Source organism: Mus pahari, chromosome 6 (assembly GCF_900095145.1).
Source record: "Mus pahari chromosome 6, PAHARI_EIJ_v1.1, whole genome shotgun sequence".
Lineage (NCBI taxonomy): Eukaryota > Metazoa > Chordata > Mammalia > Rodentia > Muridae > Mus > Mus pahari.
In genome coordinates, this window is record NC_034595.1 from 59240827 (window position 1) to 59264193 (window position 23367).

General features: G+C 43.6%; 1 protein-coding gene and 1 pseudogene across 7 annotated transcripts in view; one reads left to right on the top strand and one right to left on the bottom strand.

Moving 5' to 3' along the window:
• Positions 1-23367, top strand: part of Tut4 (terminal uridylyl transferase 4) — a 128268-nt gene that overhangs the window by 7867 nt on the left and 97034 nt on the right. For 5 of the 7 annotated variants that reach the window (XM_029539461.1, XM_029539466.1, XM_029539465.1 and 2 more), the window contains exon 1: positions 21271-21472. The exons of 1 other annotated variant lie outside the window; for it this stretch is intronic. The gene's annotated coding sequence lies outside the window, so the exon portion shown is untranslated. Of the gene's footprint in view, positions 1-21270; positions 21473-21545; positions 21563-23367 lie in introns of those variants that run through there. One more of the 7 variants, XM_029539464.1, reaches the window with a different exon arrangement.
• Positions 11146-11708, bottom strand: LOC110323612 (annotated as a pseudogene).

The following is a 23367-nucleotide window of genomic DNA, read 5'->3' on the forward strand; positions in this document are numbered from 1 at the left end:
ACTCACTTTGTAGACAGGCTGGCCTCGAACTCAGAAATCTGCCTGCCTCTGCCTCCCGAGTGCTGGGATTAAAGGCATGCGCCACCACGCCCGGCGCATGCTAACATTCTTAAGTACTGACTTTGGGTAAAGGGCTCTTTATAATCCTTCATCTTTCAGACCTGTGCTGAGCTGTGGAGATGCTGGATGGAAAAGTCCTTGGGGCTTGGTGAATGTAAGCACATGTGTGCGCGCACGCATGCATGCACGCACGCGCACACACACACACAGATATTAATGATAAGAATTTAAAAGATGATGAAGGCTGGGTTTGGAGGCGTGTTTCTATAACTCCAGTATTAGGAAGGTAGAGGCAGGACCCGCACGATGTGACCCAGTCTCAAAATATCAGAACTGAATCGAATACAAGGCAAGCTACTGGAAACCATTGGAATTGTCACTTTTTAAACTACACAGCTCCATGTTAGACAATAGTGACTGACTGTTGTCTGTCGTGCTGAGGTGACTCACCCACCTACCGTCTTTCTCCTACCTCCTAACTCCTGTTACTTGCTTTTTAAAAACTCTGCCAAGGATCCATGGTATTTATGTTTTGTTTTGCAATTAAAGTCCTGTTAGTCATTAAGGCTTAGTTTTACACTTAAATAGATTTAGCACTGTCATAATATGATGAGGGAGCCAGTAGGGACGGAGTGGGGAGAGGGGGATCCCTTAGAACTTTGAGGAATGAATGATCTCTTACAATAGCTTCTTTTCACAATAGCTTCTTTTCTTTTCTGTTTTGTCTTTTTTTTCTTCATCTTTCATTCTTTTAAGTCTCTCTTTCCCCCTCACTCCCTGCCCTGTGGGTGTAGAATCGTATGTGTGTAGATCAGAGGGTAACTTGCAGAAATTGAGTCTCTCTCCCATCAGTGGGTTCCAGAGATTGAACTCAGGGCGTTCGCTTTGGCAGCAAAGCATCTTTATCCACTGAGTGAGATCAGCAGACCCAGCAGTTTGGTTGGTATGAATGTCTTTCTGTATATATATGTGGGTATACTGGGGGGGGGCATGCATGCCTGCAGAAGCCAGGAGTTACCATTTTCTACCTTATTATTTTTGGAGATAGGGTCTTTCATAGAAACTGGAACTCACTGATTGGTTAGACTGACTGGCAAGCAAGCTCCCAAGATCCTCCTGTCCCTGTCTCCCCAGTGATGCTGGTGTTACAGGAACCAGGTTGGTGCTGCAAATTGAACTTTTCATATAAAGGTGAAAGGAGAAAACCAACTCCACAAAGTTGTCCTCTAACCCCACACACGTGCCATAGCATATACATGTCCCCCTCAATTAAAATTTTTTAAAGCTTATAGAGACTGAAGTATAGCTCAGTGATAGAACCCTTGCCTTGCCTAATATATGAGAGATTCTGTCCCCAGCAGCACTCCCACCGTCAACAAGAACAAAAGGTAAAAATTTTAAGATGATGTATGGAGTCTGTAGCTATGCTTCAAGTTATTGAGAGAGTAGACTAAAATAACCACCCTAAATTCTAGGGCTTTTTTTTTCTTCCTTGTGTATGGTATGTTTGTGTGGTTGAGGACTGAAAGAGTAGATGGCACAGCAGCGGGCAGTGCCAGTGGACGTAGCCTCATCTCACTGCTGTGTTTCCAGTCTCCTTAGCCTGGCTGTAGAATGGATAGTTTTTGGTCAACTTGATACCCTAGAGCCATCTGAGAAGAGGGAACCTCAATTGAGAAAATGCCCTCATCAGATTAGTTGGTAGGCAAGCCTTTGGGGGCATTTCAGGATTATTAATTGATGTGAAAGGCCCCAGTCCACTGTGGGTGGTGTCATCCCTGGGTAGGTGGTCCTGGAGTTATAAGAAAGCAAACTGGACGAGTCAGGAGGAGCAAGCCAGTGAGCAACACTCCTCCATAGCTTCAGCTCCGGCCTCAGCTTCCAGCTTTGAGTTCCTGCCCTGCCTTCCCTCAGTGATGGACTGTCCCCCGAGAGTTGTAAAATAAAATAAACCCTTTCATCCCCAAGTTGCTTTGGACATAGTGTTTATCACAGCCACAGGAAGCAAACCAACACAAAGGCACTTCTGTTATTCCATAGACATTTACAGAGCAAAACCTTCCAAGCTAGAGCTGCTGCCGTTAGTGATGGATGCTCAGACATGACATGTGACATGTTCAAGGTCACACAGGGAGTTAGAGGCACAGCAAGGAAGGGAATGCAGATGTTGTAATTTCCATTCTACAGTCAGATGAGGCTACATCCACTGGCACTTCCTGCTGCTGTGCCATCTACTCTTTCAGTGAGAGCCTGGAAGTATTTCAGGTAGGAGCAGAAGGAGAGGATAAAGTGAATGGATAGTCTCCTCTCTCATCCAGTCCTGCCCATCCCCAAACTGGCCATTCAGTGTCTGTGTTCCTTATGAAGGCTTTTTCCCCCAACATATATTTCATTTCATTCATTATTACTGTGCATATGTGTAGCTGTATTTGGATGAGTGTGGACATGCATGCATGTTCTTAGAGAACAGCTTTGTGGAGTCCCTTCCACCTTAATATGGCTTCCAGGGAGTTTGTTTAGGCTATCAGGTTTCACAACTGTCTTTACCTGCTGAGTCATCTCACCAGCTCTTATGAAGCCTCCATATCAGAATTTTAGGTAATGCCACACTCCTTTCCATTCTTCCAGTCACCCACCCACCCACCCTATCCATCCATCCACTCATCCATCCATCCATCCATCTACCACTTAATATCTAAAGGGCATCTTCTTTGTGAAAGATTATTAATGTATATCATGTGATCATTTTCATGGAGCTCCAGTATGGGAATAAAGGCAGTTATAGTACAGTATGACAAACAACCAATGGTCTTCAAAAATAAATCTGGCTTTCTCTTTCTGTCCTTATCCTCTCCCCTCTGCTCCCACTTCTCAAGACAGAGTCTCACTGTGTAGCCCTGGCAGGTCTAGAACTCACAGTAGTTGGCCTGTTTCTGTCTCCAGAGTGTCACATTTAAAGGTATGTGCCACCATGCCCAGATGATCTGTTTTGAAGCTTCTTTCATTTGTATTCCTTAACTCTAATGTTGCCTAATTTTTAGTTAGAATGAGGTATTAAATTCTTGCATATATGACAAAATGGCAGAGTATAAGACAGTTATAGTAGAACAATATAATTTGTTGCAATTAAAATTCTACAGTATATCTTAGAGTTGTTGTTTTAATCAAATTATTTCTTGAATAATATCTAAATACACCCAAATCAGGGCTGGCAAGTTGGTTCAACAGGTAAGGGCGCCTGCCCCCTAGCCTGATGACCTGAGTTCAATCCCAGGGACCCGCATGGGTGGAAACAAAAACTGACTCCAGAAAACTGTCCTTGATCGCCACATAAACGATAGATCATGCATTTCCACACACACACACACACACACACACACACACACACACACACACACACACACACACAAATGAATACAGCAATAATTATTGTAGTCAGACAATTCAGACCCAGTCTTAAAAGCATTTTTTCAAATGGCAAATGAAGCTGGAGATTACAAAATACAATAAAGAGAGAGAGAGAGAGAGAGAGAGAGAGAGAGAGAGAGAGAGAGAGAGAGATTACAAAATAGTCCAAAATAGTTCCACACAGATTAGAGATGACATATAAAATTTGTGTAAGGAAATGAGACAATAACTCACCACGTTCATTCAGTGACACAACATGAAGTTTGATCCCCAAAGAATTGCATAGGGCGGTTGGCCAGGCAACAAAACCCTCTTACTGTGTTCTTCAAAAGACAGAGCACTCATGTGCCTGTTACAGTTATAATGTCCCTGGGGTGAGAAGTGGGCCATCAACTGTCCCTTTTCTTTAAGATACTGCCTACTTCATATAATTACTACAAATGACTAACAGGAACACTTGGCAGTGTTTAGAAATAATACAAGAAGATGAATCACCAAATAAAAAGGGGGAGCTACTATTAAGATAATTTTCCAAATGAACAGACCAGAATTCTCTATCAACATGGTTAAATCTCCAAAGCAAACACCAGGCGCTGGTGAGATGGCTCAGGGGGTAAAACACTTGCCACACAAGCCTGAAGACCCAAGAGAGATCCCTGAAACCCACATCAAGACGCTGCATGTGTTAGCACCAGTTTGTATCTTAGCATTCCTGCTGTGAAGCAGAAGGCAGAGACAGGAGACTCACCCAGTAGCTTGTGGGTCAGCAGGCTTGGAGTGCGCAGCATAAACAACAGAAAGATGGCCTCAGCAAGGCCGAGGAAGAGAACTGACTCCCCAAAAGTTGTCCTGTGATTACACACTCACTATGGTGCAAGTGCAACTCATGCATGCACACATCATGCACACATGCACACTCTGTGCATTCACACACATGCACTATCCACACAGACAATGCACACACGCACACCATGCACATACACAAATATACCATGCACAGACACACACCTTGCACACACACACACACACACACAGGGCACACAGGTGACACATACATAGCATGCACACACACATTGTACACGTACACACATAGTGAATATACCCACATATACCATGTACACACACACACACACACACACCATTTATACAATCTGTGCATACACATACTATGCACACACACATATACTATGCACACAAACACACATACCATGGATGCACATGCATATACATCACACACATAAACACACTACTCTCTCTCTCTCTCTCTGTCACACACACACACACACACACACACACACACACACACACACACACACACAGGTGGATGTCAGAGGACTACTTTCAGGAATCAGTTCTCTCCCTCTATCATGTGGGAGCCGGGATTGTGATCAAGTTTTCTGACTTGCAGCAAGTGCCTTTAACAGCTGAGCCATCTTGTTGACCCCACTTTTTGTTTATAATGGTTCATGAGAAATGCTTCTAACACTAAGTCACTAAGTAGTGATTCTTGAGCTCCAAGTAAGCAGTGCCAAAAGGGAGTCTGCTGGAATCTGGGCCATGAAATCATACCTGAAATAAAGCCTTGACTAATTCCTTCAGAAATGAGTGTCTGTAATACACTTCAGTTCAAATGCTGGATTATGAACCCTACTATTTAATGAAGAAAGAAAAAATCAAATATTTACAGGCGTGATGAATGACACAGTGAAGAAATGTGGGCAAGCCTGGGGTACAGAAGGGAAAAAACACTAGCTGCTCTTCCAGAGGACTCATGTTGGCCTCAGAGCACCCACATCACAAGATGTCACTGATTATAACTACTTCACTCTGAGTATAACTACAGTCCTAGGGTATCCAAAACTGATCTCTGGTCTCCAGTGGCATCTGCATACATGTGGCATTCACTCACGCAGACACAGACAGGCACATAGACACACAGATGCAAATAAAAATAAATATTAAAGAATACTTTATCTTTTTTTTTTTTTTTTAAAAAGAAGTGTGGAGTAGTATAGAACCATGTATTTGGAAGCTATAAACTGGCTTCAGGTCAAATGAAGTTTCCTTCAGAACTAATATTTAAGGAGGGCAGTGGTGGCCCCTGCCTTTAATCCCAGAACTTGGGAGGCAGAGGCAGGTGGATTTCTGAGTTTGAGGCCAGCCTGGCCTTCAGAGTGAGTTTCAGGACAGTCAGGGCTATACAGAGAACACCACCCCCTCCCCCCAAAAGAAAACAAAAGAAAGAAAAGAAAAAGAAGTAATATTTAAGCTGAAATGTGGAGACTGAGCAGGATTTATCAAATGAGGAGCAGGAAAAGGAGTAGGAAGAAAAAGGTAGGGGTGGGAACATTGGTGCATGTGGTGACCCAAAGGCTCTAGGGAGCCAAATTCTGTGTAGGGAACTGAAATGTGCTTACTATTGGTTGGAACACAGAGTGTGGGCTATGGGAGAGCTGAAAGCCTGCTGGAAGTGGGCTCATTTAAGACTTCATGGCATACAGACCTCAGGACTCAAAGATCTTTTCTGGGCCTGACTGTGCTTAGGGAACAAGGCTAACATAGGGTCAAAACAAACCAGGAAGTTATGTAAAGCATAGCCTCGGTTAGCTCACAATTAATTGGCATAAAGACATTTTGAAAATGGCAGTGGAGCATAATCAATAGGATATCCAGAAGGAGGGGAGGAAGAGAGAAGGGACGTGAGGAGGGAGAGGAAGAAGAGACAAGCCCACAGTGCCTATGGAGAGGCCAGAGAACAACTCTGGGGAGTCAGGTTTTTCCCTTTTAGGGACTGAGCCCAGATCAGTCGATTTTCACAGCAAGCATTTTTATTTATTTATTTTGGCTGTTTTGTTGTTGTTTGTTCATTTTTCAAGACAGGGTTTCTCTGTGTAGCACTGGCTGGCCTGGAACTCTCTGTGGAGCAGGAGGGCTCGAACTCATAAAGATCTGCCTGCCTCTGACTTCCTAGTGCTAGGATTAAAGGTGTGTATCACCACCACCACCCCGACTATTCTGGGCTTTTTGAGAGAGGGTCTCTTATAGGCCCCCACTGGCCTTGCATTTCTTCATCTGTCTTTCTTCACCTCCTGAGAGCTGGAATTACAGGTGTGCACTACCATGTCCCATACAGGATTCCTCTTCTTGTATCCCCACTGGACTTTCTCCTCACTAGGATCCTTTCTTTCTTTCTTTCTTTCTTTCTTTCTTTCTTTCTTTCTTTCTTTCTTTCTTTCTTTCTTTCTTTCTTTCTCTTTCATTCTTTCTCTCTTTCATTCTTTCTCTCTCTCTCTCTTTCTTTCTTTCTCTCTTTCTTTCTTTCTTTCTTTTTCTTCCTTCCTCTCTCTCTTTCTTTCTTTCTTTCTTTCTTTCTTTCTTTCTTTCTTTCTTTCTTTCTTTCTGCTTTTTGTTTTTTTGAGACAGGCCTTGGCTGTCCTGGAACTCACTCTATAGAGCATGCTGGCCTTAAACTCACAGAGATCCATCTTCCTCTGCCACCTGAGTACTGGGTTTAAAGATTCATGCTACCAGGCCCCTTATTAGATTACTTAAGTGTAATGCCTGTGTTGATTACGCATAGAAACCCTTATATAGGAGTCATGAAAGAAAGCAAGGAAGGAAAGAAGGGAGAGAAAGAATAAGAATGTGAAGAAGGATAGAGGGAGGGAGTGAAGAAAGGAAGAAAGAAAACTAGAATCAAGTTCATTTCCTGCCTTTACAGTAGACCTGTGCCCACTGTTGGCTCACTGTATAAAAGTACCTGCTATCACACCTAGTGACCTGACTTCAATCCCCAGAACCCACGGGTGAAAGGAGAAAATCAACTCAGGAAATTTGTCCTCTGAACTCAATATGCACCAGGGCCCATACCCTGCCCATGCATACAAGTAAATAAAATATAACAAAAATAATTTTTAAAAAGAATGGAAGGAAGGAAAGGGATAAGAATGGAAGCAAGAGCTGGGCCTAGTGGCTCATGCCTTTTATCCTTCAAAGCCAGCCTGGTCTACATAGTGAGTTCCAGGACAGCCAGGGCTATAAGGTGAGACTCTGTCTTAAAAAAAGAGAATGCAAATGGAAGGAAGGGAGGCACCATGCACACAATTTGCCATTGTAACACTTTTGGGAAGGGAACTGAAGAGATGGCTCAGTGGTCAAGAGATTGTATTCCTCTTTCAGAGGACCCAGTTTTGTTTTAAGCACCCACATGAGTTGGTTGACAACCACTTGGAACACCGGCTCCAATGAATCCAGTGACATTTTACAGCCTTCTTGGGCACTTACACATGTATGGCCTACTTCACATGGACACAGACACATAAACAAAAGTAAACATTAAAGATATTTTAGAAAGGCCAAATTTGTTTGGGCTTGCTCTCTTGTTCACTGGAGGTATTTTCATAGTAAGCGGCTACAGAGCCGGCACTCTGACACCAGCTACTTAGGTTGAGTTCTGACTTTGGCCAGTTAGCAGCTGAGTGACATGATTTCACTGTGTAGAAATGACAGGAACTCACAGGATGACTATGAGGATTAAACAAAGCTAATATTTGTAAAGCTTTTGAAACAATGTCTAGATCCAGGCAGTTTTGAATCTTTGCTTTATCACCCCTCCATTTCTGAGAATATTTTTTTGAGGGCCAAGTGTTGTAATAGTCACTGTGAAAATAAGACCTGAGCCGGGGGTGGTGGCACAGACCTTTAATCCAGTATTCAGGAGGCAGAAGCAGGCGGAGCCCTCTGAGTCTGAGGCCAGTCTGGTCTACTGAGCAAGTTTCAGGACAGCCAGGGCCTCACAGAGAAACCCTGTGTCAATAAAACCAAAAGAAAAAAAAAAAAAGGAGATCTGGCTTTAGTCATGGAGGAGGATCATCAAAGTGACAGAGATTTGTAAATAAATGATAGCACACTACAATCAAGTGAGGTGGTAGCTGCTAAGCTCTCCAGAATCCAACAAGAGTCGGTGACTCATTTTCTCTGAAGAAGCGACGGGAAGTTTCAGAGGGGTGGGTGTCTTTCAGCATGTATTGACGCACACTGAATAGTTTCACAGAAGGAAAAAAACAACACAAAACACAGACAGGAGGGCTTATCGGGCCAGGGAAGCACTCTGTTGCTCAGGCTCAAAGACAAAGTCTAAAGTGTGTTTATAATGGCAAGATACGGCATAACAGAGTAGGGGAATCCTCTCTTTGGATTCTTTTGGATGTAGAACATCAACTCCCAAGCAACTCCGTGTTCAGGTTTCTTCCTGTGAATCTACTTAAGAGCTGGGTTCTGGATAGGTGGAATTTATGGCAACATTATGTCCTAGATTTTTGAGGACAGCCCCAGATTTCATGTATTTTATCCTGTTGTAACAGTAGTAGGCTTAAAGTTGTGTTCTCCTATCCTTTTCTTGGCATGTATGGTAATAAATACTTAGAGGAAGTCTTGGAATAGTTTAGAGAGACAACATTACTCGATGGAGAGTATTCATTGCTAACAGGATGCAAAATAGCTGTCTAAGGTGAGAGGCAAGCAAGGAGAACCTCCTGTAAAATTGTAGTGTATCTTTTGTTTAGACCACAACAGACTAATAAGAGATAGAAGTTTAAGGATAAATGAGAGAAAGAATGAGCCTGAAGACAAGGAAAGGACTAAGTGAGGGAGGGTGAGGGTCAGGGAGGAAGGACAGAGAATCCTGGAACGAAAGGTGAAGCCAAAACACACAACAGAGGCAAGGAGACACACTCAGCGAGAGGCAAGGAGACACACTCAGGAGAGGAGAAGGGAGGAGGAAAAGAGGGCGGGGAGAATCTGAGTAGGAGAGAGTACACACGGACTGGGGCAGTCAGGACAGAAGAGTAGGCATGGGTGAGTCACAGAAAGAAGCTCAAGGTTTAACTGTGGGCATCTGGAGCACTCTGGGTTGCGGTGGGGGTGGGGAGGGGTAAAGACTGTGGAAAGGATTATGAAACCACACCAAAGACAGAGCTGCAAGCCCCATCTGCTATAACTGTCACCCCTTCAGGAACCCCCGAGAGAGCTGCCTGTAGATCTGTCATGTGGTGAATGGGCAAACTGCTTCAAAGCACCTTTTGCTGACTCTTCATATGAAGGAAGGGCCAGGAGAGTGTCCTTTCATTTCTTTTTAAAAGGACACAATATCAGGCCAGGCTGTGGTGGTACACACCTATAATCCCAGCACTCTGGAAGCAGAGGCAGGTGGATCTCAGAGGTCAGCCTGATGATCTACAGAAAGAGTTCCAGGATGGCCGGGGTTACACAGAGAAAGCTTGTCTTGAAAACAAGCAAACAGGGGCTGGTGAGATGGCTCAGCGGGTAAGAGCACCCGACTGCTCTTCCAAAGGTGCAGAGTTCAAATCCCAGCAACCACATGGTGGATCATAACCATCCATAACAAGATCTGACGCCCTCTTCTGAAGTGTCTGAAGACAGCTACAGTGTACTTACATATAATAAATAAATAAATCTTTAAAAAAAAAGAAAAGAAAACAAGCAAACAAACTTCAAAAGCCGTAATTCATGATTCAATCATTTATCAAAAGTCCTTACCTGCTAATACTATCTCTCTGGGTAATAAACTCCAACATGGGACTTTTGCTGGGACACGGACATTCAGGCTGTGGCACATTTTAACATATCCATCCTTTATTTGCTTACTCTTTGCTTTACACTTGTTTGGTTTAGTTTTATTGAGACAAGGTATTGCTGTGTCGCCCATGATGGTCTGGAACTCATGATTCAGCCTGGAACTTGTGGGCATCTGCCCTCCGCCTTCCACCTGCTTCCTTGCTTTCCACACATTTGTGACTTGGCTTTATGTAGATCCTGCCTTGTTTTTTCCAAAACATACTGATTCTTTTTGGTTCTGACTCTAAAGATCATGACTTAGCTCATGTTACTCTCCTAAACATCATAGCCTGTCTGCCTCATCTTGAAGAAAATACAAGGCTGATTCAAAATCTAACATACTCAAATAGTAATAGGACTGTGGCTGGAACATGGTTACTTTAATGCCATTTTTTTCAAAAGGTTAAAAAAATAGTATGATATGTCTCAGCACTTGGGAGGCAGAGGCAGGCGGTTTTCTGAGTTCGAGGCCAGCCTGGTCTACATAGTTAGTTCCAGGACAGCCAGGGCTGCACAGAGAAACCCTGTCTCAAAAAAGCCAAAAAAAAAAAAAAAAGTATGATATGGTTATATTACATATATAAATAAAAACTAAGTTTGAAGCAAAATCACTCATCAAGTCTTCATAGGCAACAACTGAATTCCTTTCCTTTCATTATTTTGAAGGAAGGATATGAATTTAGTATCCCTTTAACTAAGCAGCTGCTGCTGAGATCCTATCTGGATCAGAGAAACCTAGTCTCCATTTTCTCCCTCCAAGCTGACTTTGCAATGTCCCCAGGAATTTACTTTCCAAAGCAGAAATGTGAGCATATGCTTCTCCTATGCAAACTTTGAATGTTTCTCAACATTACCTGCAGGATGAGTGAAATCCAGTCTTTCTCCTTCTTCTTTGTCCTTCTCCTCTCCCTCCCTCTCCCCTCCTCCTCCTCCTTCTTCATATATGATATAAGATAAATATGAATATCTTTTATTGTCCCCAAAGTGCCCACATTGTACTGGTGACCAGGATCTTGTTTCTGGAGCTGGGTATCTTAGGTCTTACCTGCCAACCTGCTGCACTGTTCCCTTCCCAGACACATAGATGCCATCCAAAAACTTTCTGATATCTCTGTTTTTAACTGTTGTGGCTTGCTGAATCAGAGCCGCTGAATTTGAAACAAGTTCAACATTTCAAGGGTTAATTCATCCTTCTGGGCTTGAGAGATAGAACAAGCAATACCCATCCTCATCCACACCCTGTGATTGTATTTTTCACCCAAGAAATTTCGGATTTCATCCAAAGACCCATTCTCCCGAATAACACCATTGTTGGGGAAGGGAACATACATGGACTTTATCTCATAATGGAAGCCCAGTGTAACACCCTTGATCTTGTTCTGAGCGTAACTGCAGATGGTTCTGACAGGGGCCAGCTCCTTTCTGTTACCCCACCATTTTCGGATCCTCTTTTTCTTTCCAAGGACACTCAGCTCTACATTGATGTGACTGAAGTCCCTCTGCCAAGTTCCCCTGGGGCCCTTCACAATGACTGTGCACCCCTTCCGAGTGATGTTGACATTTTCTGGAATGTTGACAGTCTGACTGCTGAGAATTGTCTTCATTCTCAAAGTAGATGGGCAAAGAGAGCAAAGTCTAGGTTTTTTTTGTTTTGTTTTTTGTTTGTTTTTTTTTTAAAGATTTATTTATTTTATATATGTGAATACACTGCAGCTGTCTTCAGACACACCAGAAGAGGGCATCAGATTCCATTACAGATGGTTGTGAGCCACCATGTGGTTGCTGGGAATTGAACTCAGGACCTCTGGAAGAGCAGTCAGTGCTCTTAACCAGTCCGAAGTCTAGGGTTTTTTGAGACAGGGTTTCTCTGTAGAGCTCTGGCTGTCCTGGAGCTCACTTTGTAGACCAGGCTGGCCTCCAACTCAGAAATCCATCTGCCTCTGCCTCCCGAGTGCTGGGAATAAAGGCGTCTAGTTTTTTAATATGGCTCTTTGCAACTCCACCTTCCCAGCTTCACTTAGCATTTCACTATGTTAGCCACCATTTTCATCACTGGGACAAAATACCTGACAAAAGCGACTTAAGAGAGGAAGGATTTACTTCAGCTCACAGTTTGATGGTATTATATCTTATAGCAGGGAGGCATGTTGGTAGGAGTGTGCGGTGGTTAGTCCGGAAGCAAAGATACAGCAACGCCTGCTCATATTTTCTCCTTTGTGTTCAGTCTGGACCTTTTACCCTAGAGTTCTGCTGCCCCATAGTCAAGTGGGTCTTTCTACTTCCATTACATATCTGTGTGAAAACCCTCAATATCATAAAGGTTGTTCTCATAAGGTTCTAAATCCCATCAAATTAATGATCAAGATTTGATCATCACATCAGCTCACCTTTTTCGTTTGTCTTTACCTCAGGTTAATTCAGAGTACTTGTCATTTTAAAATTACAGACTAAGAGTACAAGACTTAAGTGTATAACTCAATGAATGCTTACATTTACATTTATGTACAACTGTGGGACCATGACTACTGATCTTCTTTTTATTTTTTCTTTAATACTAGCCAGAATAGTGAAATACTATCTCACTGTACTTTTGACTGGCATTTCTCTGACGATTTGCTTTTTCAGTGTCTTTTCCTGTGTGTACTGGCATTTGGATATCTTCTTTGGAGAAACTGTTCCAATCCTGTGTATGAATTGAATCAGGTTGTTTCCCTGTTCTTGAGTTTAGGAGTCTTCTGTACATTGCAGTTATCTGTTCCTCTCCAGATACGCAATTTGTAAATCTTTTCTTTCTTTCTTTCTTTCTCTGTGTTACCTTTGTACTCTGTTGATAGTGTCTTTGCAAAAATAAGGACTGCAGGTCAGGGAGATGGCTCAGGAGCTAAAGGTGTTTACTGCTAAGCCTGATAACCTGAGTTCCATTCCCAGAATCTACGTGGCAGAAGGAGAGAAGGACTCCTGAAAGTTGTCCTTTGATCTTCATCCATACACCGCAGCTCAAGTATGTATATGCAAACACAGTTTTTTAAAAAAATGCAAAAATAAATAAATAAATAAACCTTGACCAAGCAAAAAATTGAACAAAAGTTTACAGTTTATTTGTAGTTCAGTCTATCTTAGTTGTTGCTCCCTGTGCTTTTGGTACCTTAGAGTTCTTCCCCTATGTTTTTGCCTAAGAGTTCTACAGTGTTAGGTCCTACATTTAGGTCATGGATCCATTTTGAGTTGGCTTTAGTATGGTCTAAGGTTGAGATCTAATTTCACTCTTTGCACGTGGGGATCCAGTTTCTCAAGTGCTATTTTCTGGAGGAAAAAAAGAAAGAAAGAAAGAAAGAAAGAAAGAAAGAAAGAAAGAAAGAAAGAAAGAAAGAAAGAAAACATAACTGATTCTCGGTGTGTGCCTCAGCATCCTTGTTGAAATCATCTGACCATATATGTAAGGGGTTATTTCTGGATAGAGGGCACGGCATTTCCTAGGACATAAAGATGAATCAGAGTACAGATTGTCCTAGCACATTAGAGTTGGTCACAGGGAGACTGATAGAATGGAATTGGATCTCACTTTTGTTTTAAAGGGCCAAGGAGAGGGAATTAAAACAGCTCGCTTAAAGGAGAGGTCATGTCAGAAGTTTACAATTTTGGACTCTCTTTCTGCTGTAGATTATCTAATTCATCATTTTTACATATAAAGGAAAAGAAGGGTGACTTTATTCTTGAAGCCAGCGTTACCAGCAGATGAACTAAAAGGAAGATGTCAGGGTTGAAGAAGTAGCTTAGAGTTTGCCAGCATACATGAAGCCCTAAGTCTGATTCCCCAGTCCTGAAGGAAACTGGAGATAACTACAGATTTCTGGATGTCAAGGGAGGAGAATTAGAAGTTCAAGGTTTTCCTCAGCTAGTAAGTGGGAGATCAGTTTGGGCTACAAAATTCTCAGTCTCATTAGAAGAAGGAAGGCAGGAAGGAAAGAAGGAAGTTAAGAAAGAAAAGACCTCAACAGATTGTTAAGAAGAACTTCTGTCATTGAGAACAGGTAGATTTAGGAAGGAATGCATCCTCTGTTAAACGTACAAATATTCAAATAGAAGTGTAACAGCCACCTGTAAGTTGTTATTGTGTTGTTTTGTTTTTGAGACAGGGTCTCACTGTGTATCATTGGCTGGCTTGGATTCTCTATGTAGATCTGATTGATATCAAATCAATGGACACCCATCTGCCTCTGCCTGCTGAGTGCTCTGATTAAAGATCTGCACTTTTACTACTGGGCACTGTAAAATGTAAAATTATAAAATATAAGTTTTGTTGTACAAAAATTAGTTTTGATTTGATTTTCTCCCAGGTTTATAGATTTTTCCAAAACTGACCTATAAATTTAGGATAAAGAAAGGCTCTTTAAAAAAATCAATCTCTCTGTCTCTCTCTCCCTCCCTCCCTTCCTCCCTTTCTTCCTCCTTTCTTCCTTCCTTTCTTCCTTCCTTTCTTTCTTTCTTTGATTTTTATTGAGACAGGGTCTCTCTGTGTAGCCCTGGCTGTCCTGGAATTCACTCTCTAGACCAGGCTGGCCTCAAACTTAGAGATACACCTGCCTCTGTCTCCCAAGTCCTGGGATTAAAGGCATGTACCACCATCACCCAGCTAAATTTTTAAAATTATTTTTAATTGTGTATATATTTGCATATAAAAGTGTGGATATGAGCACAAAAGTGCAGGTGTCCATGGAGTTCAATTCCCTGGAGCTGCAGTCACAGGTCACTGTAAATCACCACATGTGGGTGTTGGAAACTGAACTCAGGACTCTTCGGAAGCAGTATGCATTCACTCTTAACTACTGAGCCATCTTCTCAGGTCCTAAAAACCCTTTTAAAAAGGAAAACGTTTTATGGGCTGTGTGCGGTGGTGTACACCTTTACTCCCAGCACTTGGGAGGAACAGGCAGGTGGATCTCTGTGAGTTTCAGGCCAGTCTGGTCTATGGAGTGAATCCCAGGATAGCCAGAGCGTCTATAACTCTGAGACCTTATCTTAAAACACCAAAATTAAAAAAAAAAAAAACATATTTTACAAAGATTTATTTGTTTTATTTTATCAGTGAATGTTTTGCCTGCATGTATTTATGTTCAGTGCATACGTGCTTGCTGCCCTCAGAGAAGGAGGAGTTGGATCTCTTAGAACTGGAGTTACAGATGATTGTGAGCCACATATGAACATAGGGAATCAAACTCGGGTCCTCTGGGAGAACAATCAAGCTCTTAACTGTTGTCTCTCAAGTCTCTAAAGAAAATTATTTTTATTTTAGTCCTTAAGATGTGGTCCTAGGGGGCTGGTGAGATGGCTCAGCGGGTAAGAGCACCTGACTGTTCTTCCGAAGGTCTGGAGTTCAAATCCCAGCAACCACATGGTGGCTCATAACCATCCGTAACAAGATCTGACGCCCTCTTCTGGAGTGTCTGAAGATAGCTACAGTGTAGTTACATATAATAAATAAATAAATCTAAAAAATAAAAAGAAATCTTAATTTAAGATGTGGTCCTAGATTAGCTCCATAGAACCATAATACTAATGTCTTTTAAAGATCATCTTTTTTTTTTTCCCTTATAGGTTTCTATGTGTGTGTGTATGTATGTGTGTCTGTCGTGTGTAGCACAGGGTGGGTGTGCCACAGTGAGGGTAGAGGTCAAAGAGTAACTTGTAGAAGTCCTTTTCCTCCTTCTATTGTGTGTTCAAACTCAGGCAGTCAGATGCTGGCAGCAGGCACCTGTACTGGCTGAGCCATCTAGAAGGCCACTAATTTGTTTTTGAGAAACAAATTGCCATTTTGGAAAAAAAGACTTTCTAATACTTTAAGTAATTGAAAGGACATAGTGTTATTTTTTGTTTTCCTGCTTTTTAAGTTCCAAACCGAGTGTCCTCTGGCCAGACTCTGATGAATCAATGTAAGTGTACACATGTGCTAATGTGAGTCTGAGGGTACATGAAATCCAAACTGAGGCAGGTGAGACCCTCAGGTTTGAAAAGAGGATTAAGAAAAAAGTTTAGTATGTTTATTTTTAGGAATGCAAAGAGCCAAAGACAAATAGTCCTTTACACTCTCTTCTAGGTGAGCAGACAGCCCTCAGGACCCCACCCCCACCCTTGATAATGAAGCTCTAACCCACAGCCTTGAGCATGTTAGGCAAAGTCATCTATCACTGAGTTATGCACACACACACCCCTGCCCTGAACTTTATTTAGTTTCATTATGGCCTTAGTAAAACTAAACAAATTTTAAATGTTGAAGATATTTTCTTGATTATAGATAACTTACAGGTCAACAAGTTCTGGGAACTTCTTACATTTCAGAATTGTGTGCTGGGATTACAAAACAGAAGAAGACATGGTTAGGACCACCGTATTGGTATGGTGCATTCTTAAAAGATTTTTTTTAAATGTGTGTGTGTGCGCGTGTGCGTGTGCGTGTGTGTGTGTGTGTGTGTGTGTGTGTATGTGTGAAAGTCAGAGGCTCTCTCCTCTCACCACATACATGGGTCTTTATGATCAACCAGCAGGTCTTTGTTTTTAGGTTTATCTTTCTTGCTTTGATTCTTACCAAATTGACCTTATATTCACTGTTAGGGTTTATTTTATTTTATTTTAATAATTTTTTTGCTCTGGGTAGGATTTGGTTGTCCTTCAGGAGTTCACAAATTTAGATGCTTTGCTCCCGGTAAGGCAATGTAATACCAGATGAAATCTTTGGGGAGAAGAGGGTGGGTTTGAAAGATGGCTCACAGGCTGGTAAGATGGCTCAGCGGGTAAGAGCACCGACCACTCTTCCAAAGGTCCTGAGTTCAAATCCCAACAACCACATGGTGGCTCACAACCACCCATTATGAGATCTGACACCCTCTTCTGGTGCCTCTGAAGTCAGCTACAGAGTACTTATGTATAATAATAAGTAAATCTATTAAAAAAAAAAAAAGAAAGAAAGAAAAAAAGATGGCTCACAGGTAAGAGTGCTTCCTGTGAAAGTGAGAGGACCAAGTTCAAATCTCCAAGAGCCATTTGCAAGCCAGGCAAGGCCTTAAGTGACTCTACCATTAAGGAGTAGAGAGAGTGAGAGAGACCCTGGGAGCTCACTGGCCAGCCAGGTTCAGTGAGAGACCCCATCGAGGAAGACTCCCAGTGCCCTTCTCTGGCCTCTGTATGTAATCATGCACACAGGCAGACTGAGCATTCCCTGCCTTTGCCCCCCAACAATTTAATTTGAAAAATGAGGTTGGGCCTAGTGAAAGATTAGTAGCATTAAAGGAAGTGGTTTTCTGCTAGGGCTGTTACAAATGCCTGAGCCTAGTCCTATTCCAGGATGTAGATAGGAAAGCCTGTTCTCTTATATAATTTTTAGCCACCATGTGACACCATGTCCCACCTCATCAGAGGCCTAAACCACCATCAGATCTTGAACTTTGAACCTCAAAATTGTGAGCCAAGTAACCCCCTCCCCCAGAGATAGGGAGTAAACACGGGGACTTTGAGCGTACTAGGCAAGCAGTCTGATATTGAACTACACTCCAAACCCTAAATCTCCTTTCTACATAAGTAAGCTACTTCTGGTATGTCATTTTATTAACAGAAGCTGAATAACATAGCCCCGTTATCTAAGAAGATAACAGATAAAAGTATCGGTTCATTAGGTAATTCTGTTTCTCATTTTGTAGGACAGAATCAAACTTTAGCTGGAAGAAATTTTCACCTTTTAGGATGAAGCAGAGTTCCTAGGACATCTAGATGGGAAGTCTAAATTTAAGGCCTTAACTACAACCATGGGAATGTTCCTGAAAGCACTACAGAGAGCTTCTCTGAGTATTTTCACAGAGCAGCCAGGGATTTGTAATTTTTTCAGTACTCTGTAGTTCAAAGCAAAGAACATAGAACTGGCATTCAGGTTCTGTCTGTGATATATTTAATGAATGCTGGCATTAGTTAAACCCTGTATTTCCTTATTCTTCCTGTCAGAATACTAGAATTATCTAGTTGTAATGATAAATAGGAGTATGGCAGCCCAAGCATTCAACACAACAAATATGTAGGCACTGCAATACAAATATTTGTGTTTAAGATTATAATCTATTGGTGTCAGACAGGTAAAATAATTGGGATTCAGAGACTGGAGAGAGAGTGATGTTCGTGTGACCATATTTAGTAAAGGATACAAGAATAAAGGGGTATGGTAGTACATGCCTGTGATCCTAAGATTTGGGAGTGTTCAAGGTCATCCTCAGCTACATGGCTAGATGGAGGCCAGCTTGGGCTACAAGAGATCCTGTCTTAAGCAATAACAACAACTAAGTAAGAGTTGGGTCTTGAGAAATAGGAAAGGGGAGTTATCTGGAGACACAGGACTCTCTCATCTGCCTGAAGCTTTCTTGTAGACTCAATATCTTCATACTCTAGACTAAATGTTGTCTTCTGAATCATAAACATGTGTTTGGCACAAAACAGGTAATCCTTGAAGGTCTAGGGTCTATCTCTTCCGCTGGAGGCTTGCCCACATGGAATTTATCACATCCTCTAGTGTATTTGCCTCTTTGTTCATATGCTGTATTGACTACAGGTCAATAAAACTACCTTTCTTTGCTCAACAGTGAGATTTCTGAACAGCAGTCTGTGTAGTTTGTCTAGGCACTGAACTATGTTTTGCTTATACTAAGTAATCAGGAGTTCAGTTGAATTTGGTCCAAGGACATTAATATCAGTGAGGAGTGTGTTGGTAATCCTTTTAAGTGTGTCTATCAGCTTTAAGTTTTCATTATTCTCTTTCCAGCACTGAGGATCAGACTCAGAGCCCTTTACATGCCAGGCAAGTACTGTTACACTGAGCTGCTATATGCCCAAACCCTTGCTTTTGAGACAAAGTTTTACTTGGTAGCCCTTGACTGCTCTGGAACTCCCTTTCATATTGGCCAAAAATTCAAAAGATCTACCTACCCCCCCTCCTATCCCCGGCTGGGGTTAATGGTGTACTCCACCATGCAAGTCGTTTATTTATTTAAATGTTTTATTGATTCTTTGTGAATTTCACATCATATGCCTCAATCCCACTCTTCTCCCCATTCCTTCATATCTGTCCTCTGCTCTTGCAATCTCCCCCAAACACCACAAAGAAAGAAAGAAAGAGAGAGAGAGAGAGAGAGAGAGAGAGAGAGAGAGAGAGAGAGAGAGAGAAAGGGAGGAAGAAAGGAAGGAAGAAAAGAAACAAAAAAGCCAGACCAAAAAAAAATGAACATGTCACCGTGGAAGCTATAAGTCTATTTTTTATTTTTAAAGAGATGGAGGCAAAGACAGGCGGCTTTCTGAGTTCGAGGCCGGCCTGGACTATGGAGTCTGGCTTTGAACTGGTGATCATCCTGCCCCAGCTTCCAGAACGCTGATATTACAGATGTAATCTACCACACCTAACATTCGGTTTTCACTTTCGTTTCCTCTTCTGTTCCTTACCTTATCTCTCTGAAGTTTGGACACATTTAAAAATGTTTCAGATGAGATAACTCTGGATTTTTATTAGTTTGCTAACTGCCCCAAGCTGGAAGGGTTGACTGGCAACCCTCTATCCACAGCTCCTGGGTCTGCTGGAGTCAGAGACAGGGGGAAGGGAATTTTCAGAGCATATTTTCTCCTCTGCAAATGGAAGCCATAGTATCTATTGTCACAAGATCATTATGACGATTAGGTGGTTAAGTGTATGAAGCCTCCTCAGCTCAATGTCTAGTAGTAAGTTGGCAATGCTCGATCCTTTCTCACTAAGCTTGTTAGCTTTGGGGATTCTGATGGACAAATCATGTGAGAGATGTTCAAATCTGGGATGTAGCAGGAAGTCAATGAACTCTGCAGAGACAATTGCCTCTCTGTAGCCTCTTAACAGCTCTGGTCTCTGAGTCATGAGAAAATTTGTCATTACCTTGTAAATATTTAAGATTCAGCTGCTTCCCTTTATAAAGCCCCACGTTTAGTGCCATACACATTTTCTGCCTAGTAAATATCCACCTCAAGGATTGCAGTATTGTGATTTGTCCAGCTCTGAGTGAAGTAGGAGACTGGTCAAATAATAATCTCGAGGTTTGGGGGCGGGGGCGGGGGGTCATTAAAATAAACTAACAAAGCCTTCAAGTCTTGCACGAGTGTAAATTAAAATGAGAGGAAGCTAACACACACACACAGACACACACAAAAAGGAGGAAGGAGGGAAGCCGTTCGTGGTAGTTGTTTCTACGCCCACCTGAAACTAAAGAAATGGTTTTCGAACAGTTTCTCAAGATTTCTCTGCGTTGTTATTCCTGAGGTGATGCAAAACCGGACTGGTTGCAAGGGTGAAGGGGTGGGGGGCTCCCTCCGGCTAGCTGCTCGCCAGTGCTCAGAAGCCAGGGATGGTCGCGGAGGGTTCAAGAAACGCGTGGGCGGTCGGACAGTGACAAGCCCGAGCCCGCACATCTACGGCCTCCCCCTGGGGAACCGCTAGGCAACCTGCCCCCTTTCCCGCCCGGGGGCCTCAGGCAAGGCGCCCGCAGCCAGGGAGCCTGACGTGAGAAGCGCGACCCCAAGCTCGCCGGCGTCCTCGCGCCGCTCCCCGGCGTCGGCGGCGTGCTGGACCGCAGGACCCTCGCGCTCTCGCTCGCTCTCTCTCTCTCTCTCCCTGCAGGCCCGCTCCAGCCAGCGAGCCGCGGGTAGCTCCGACCCTTTCCCTCCCTCCTTCCCTCCCTCGGGGGCCCGCCCGCCCCCCTGCTCGGGCGCCGACCGGAGCCCGCGCGCGCTCGCTCTCCCTCCTCAGCGCGGGTGTGTGCGCGCCGTCCTCCCACCTCCATCCCCTCCCCATTGTTTCCGGGCGACCGCCACGAGCCCCGGAGCGAAGCCCCTCCCCCCCCCGGTCGACCCCCTCCTCCGCCGAGGTTTGACGGGTGCTTGGGGGGGATCCCCAGAATTAAAGGAGAGGGAGCCCCTGAACCCAGCCCTGGGAGGCTCTGCTCCCCGCCTCCGAGGCCATCTCCTCCCATCCCCGCCGGGATCCCAGGCTGGGGAGCGCCTCCGACTCCCCTCCCCCCTCGGCCCGGCGCCACTCTCCCTCAGCCCCCTCCCCTCAGCGGGTCCTCCTCTTTCTCTCGCTCCCTCCTCCTCCCCCCTCCCCGTCCCTTCCCCCCCACAATGCAGTTCGCGGCGCGGCGGACATGGCGGTGGAGTCCTGAGCTCGTCGTGTCCTGGCCTCCATCGGCGGCGGCGACGGCGACGGCGGCGGCGGCGACGGGGGCGGCGGCGGCGGCGGCGGCAGCGGGAGGCGGAGGGGGAGCCGGAGCCTCTGAGATGAGGAGGCGTCGCGCGCGCCTGTAGCTCGCGGGCTTCTCAGGTACGGCGCCGCGGGCCGCCGCGCTGCGCGGGCTGCCGAGGGGGTGTGCTCGGCCGCCGAGCCCCGGAGGCCCCCGCTCGTCCCCTTCAGGTGCGGCGCCTCGCAGGTGTCGGGGCCGCCGGAGCGCGTCTCCGCCGCCCCCTCGGGGCCTGGCACTTCCTCCTGGGCTGGAACTGGCTTCTGGTGTCCCCAGGGGAAAGCCGAGGGAAGGAGGGAAGTCGAGAAGGCGGCCTGGGCGGCCTGAGGAGGGCTTTGGGGGGCCGACCTCAGGGAAAGCTGGGGTGTCCGTCCGGCCACCGAAACCTGTTGTAGCTGGGGTAGGAGTATCTGAGTTAATGGGATTGGTCTAGCCTTCGCTTAGATCCAGTGCGTGTGTGTCTGTCTGTATTGTGTGTCTTTCTTTCACCCTGTGTATGTGTGTGTGTACACACACACACACACACACTTGTACACACACACACACACACACAGCGTGTCCTCCCCGCCATCCCCCGGGCTTGTCCTTGTCGGGAGAGAGCAGAGGTAGGTTTGTGTGGATTTCGTTTCCTGCTCGCCCGCCGTCTCTGTCCCCCGCCCCCCAGTCGAAAGGTGGTGGTAATGCGCGCTTTTGACGTGGGTAACTGTGAGATTCGTATTTGTAAACAGACCGCACTTCCCCAGTGTGTCGCACGCCTCCGCAAGTGGTTTCTGATCCTTTTGATATCAGGATTACAAAAGAATGAGGTGGTTAGACCTCAAAGAAGCAGCGGGATTTCTAGTCAGTACCTGAATGGGATTAATTACTGTTATCTTAACGTTGGTTAAACATTTAAAAAAAGATTATCAAACTTTAAAGCAGATGAATCTTGTACCGTAGTTTTAGTATACCATGTTTCTTCATTTCGATACAAAAGTAATTCCTTAAACATTTGACATTCTGCGATCTTTTGTAATCTTTGTGTCCAGAAATGCAATTTGAATTGTGATTTGTTGGAATGCATTTAATAATTAGCTCGCGGAGGTCATATAACCTTTTATATCTATAGACGTATCCCCTCCCCCTCCAGAGCGTAGTGCCTTGTAGCAGGAATGTGTTTGAAGCACTTGGTGAAACAACATACTCTGTTTTAAAAGGAATAAAATAGGATAATCCCAAGTGGATCTGATAATTTAGGGTAAATGCCATTCCCAAATGTTGAATTGTGGCAAGTCTTAAATGTCGACTGCGTGTGTATGCGTTTAACATTTTCTTTACTCAGAGCCCATGTGTATCCCCATCAGAAATATGGTGTACACTTAAATCCTACTACCGATTAGCCACAACTTGTAAAACTGAAATATTGTTTGATTTGGCTTTTCTTAAGATAGCTCACGAGAATATAGTGTACTTTACGGTGCCTTTATAAACAAATTATACAGAGGGCTTAAACGTCTATGTTGGGAAGAGAAGTTTAAGCTGTTTCTCATTTTAAAAATATTATAAACAAAAAGAAGTTACCTTAACTTCTTAGATACTATGCTCTTTTCTTTGGATAGTTTTATTTGGCTAGTGTAGAAAATGGTTAAAAAAAAAGTAGAGCTTCCTTAAAAGAGTCTAAAAGTAGAAGTGAAAGTGAATGACATGTTCATGTTTTAAGTATGGTGAACATCTAACCATAGAAAGTCTTCATTAGCTTTAGCCAAGCTGTTAGTACAGTCAACAAGGTATTGACACATATATAATAAACTTACTTCAAGTATGTAAACTCTAACTTACCTAGAATTACATCTAATTTTGATCAATTTAAGAAAAGTGCTTTGCATGTTAAATTTAAGCTTTTAAAATGAAATTTTATGACTGTAATTGTAAATACTTTTATAAGGCAGCACTTGGAGGTGAATTTTTTTTCTTTTTTCTTTTTTGTTTTTTTTTTTTT